This window comes from Herpailurus yagouaroundi, unplaced genomic scaffold, assembly GCF_014898765.1.
Source record: "Herpailurus yagouaroundi ecotype Mexico unplaced genomic scaffold, PumYag 211, whole genome shotgun sequence".
NCBI classification, from domain to species: domain Eukaryota; kingdom Metazoa; phylum Chordata; class Mammalia; order Carnivora; family Felidae; genus Herpailurus; species Herpailurus yagouaroundi.
The window spans coordinates 3,785,174-3,787,641 of NW_024412442.1; positions in this window are offsets into that span (position 1 = coordinate 3,785,174).

The window sequence follows — 2,468 nt, forward strand, 5'->3', positions numbered from 1 at the left end:
AAGCATTGCCCCGAGTTCCTGGGACCTGACCCTAGGAGTTACAAGGGACCTGGCATGAACACCTCTGCCTAAAGCAAACCTCATCCACATCTGGAATTGTGGCCTGTTGCTGGATTTGCCAACCCTTCCTGGTGCCATGAAACAGGAAAATGCACATGGACATGACGGGTCCTATGACTTTCATACTCACCCTTTGGGCACAGGGGTAGATCGTTGATCAAGGAAACCCACCAAGATGCAGGGGCATTCCTCAAAGTTGCTCACTGCAAACATAACCCTGAGAAACAGCCCTGAGGACAGATCCATCAGACTTGCTTTCCCCCATGTCCCCCATAAGGCCTTTTTGTGCCAGACCCAGGTGTTTCCAAAGAGACACCTCCCTGTGTGAACGGCTTTCTGCAGAACCCAAGAAGGCAGAATTATAGCAAGTTACAGATTGTGGATTTCTATTCCATTTTGCCAATGTGCCATCACAGGCTTCTCTGCCATTAGTGAGCCAAGTTCATGCCTTCTCCAACACGATGTGGATCTCAGGTCTGGAGGAGAGGGGTCTCCCTTCCTCTGAGGAGGAAAAGCCTGAGGGCATATTTGAATTTTCATATTCGTGTTTCTTTATGTTAAGTGTGGTGAACACTTGATGTCCTTTATTTTGGCCAATTGCCTGAATAAAAAAATAAAAGAAGGCCAGTTGTTTATAATTCTACTCATCGTAATTATCTTGCACAGACTAAAAGGTGCTAACAGGTGCCCTAAGGAACAGTTTTGGAAATGAACTTATTTAATATTCTAATTAATGATCTGCAAGAGAGAAGAACAAGGCCTTTAATGAACTATCTAGCATGACTAATTTGAAAGGTACTAAAGACACCATCAGAGCAGATAGATTATAAAAAGTTACTTAGGAAAGCATGAGAAACTGAAACAAATTCATATTATGCACAAAAGAACTCAAGTCAGTCTAAAGAAAATGAAAATAATGTTCCAGTACTAGCAAAGGGACAATAAGATTAGGAAAGAACTTTCCAGACCTGACAGGAAGTGCTCTGATTCAACACTGATATTTTTATGTTTTGGAGTTTGTGGATTTAAGTGTTTGCAACAGCAAATGATTTTTTTTTTTTTTTTATGAAGACTTGACCCCCTCCTCCCTATAACAAAATAGAAATGAATGTATGTTTATTCTTTTACTGGGTCTCCTGGTTTATTTGGCAAGCCTATCACCCCTCTGGCCATCAGCAGGGTCTGAGAATTCTAGTTCTCTGGACGCTCCAAAATTTGATTTTATCAAACGTTTAAAGTTTTGTCAGTCTTGTAGGAGATAAAAACATCTCATGGTTTTAAATTACATTTCCCTCTGGGTGCCTGGGTGGCTCAGTTGGTTGAGTGTCTGACTTTGGCTCAGGTCATGATCTCGTGGTCCATGAGTTCAAGCCCCACATCCACTCTGTGCTGACAGCTCAGAGCCTGGAGCCCACTTCAGATTCTGTGTCTCCCTCTCTCTGTCCCTCATCTGCTCATGCACCACCCGTCCCCTCTCTCTGTCAAAAATAAGTAAAGATTTAAAAAAGAAAGCATTTCACTTGTAAAAAATAATAAAAATAAATAAATACATTAATAAATTACATTTCCCTTTTTATTAATGAGATTGAGTGTTTTTTTTCATTTTCTCATTGGGCATTTACATTCATTCATCTATGGCATCCCTCCCTGTGTACTTCACTCGTTTTTATGTTAGGTTTCTTCTTTGTATTTCCAAAAATAAATTTTGTATGTAAAGAATATCATGGGCGGCTCAGTCAGCTGAGTATCCTACTCTTGATTTCGGCTCACTTCACGATCCTAGGGTCATGGGATAGAGCCCCATGTCAGGCTCTGCATTGAGTGTGGAGCCTTCTTGAGGTTCTCTCTGCCTCTCTCTCTCTGTCTCTCTCTCCCCCTCTGCCCCTCTCCCCTGCTCTTGCCCTATCTCTCTAAAAGTGAAATAATAGAAATTAAACAGAAAACTTTACAAAAAGAATGTTAAATATTTGTCATGTGTGTTGTAAATACCATTTCTGATATATATTGTGTCTTTTGAGTTTGCTTATGGATTCTCATCACACAATATAAAATATCTAATTGTTAAATATATTTACTTCCTCTTACATCTTTTCATCTTTCTTGCTACAGAAAGTTTCACCATGCTTATATCAAACAGAATTGCCCTAAATTTTATTCTAATCCCAAAAATTAGACTAATAATACACCTATTTTTTTTTTTTTTGTACAGATGTGTCTGTAGCAGTGGGAGACACAAAAATAATTCACTGTGGCCAAAAGGGAAGAATATCAACTGTTGTCGAGAGACAACAGTTACAGGCTCTGCTTTCGCTACATGACTTTGGGGAATATGTTTAATTTCCTGGGATCTTCGTTTCTTTCTTTCTTTCTTTCTTTCTTTCTTTCTTTCTTTCTTTCTTTCTTTCTTT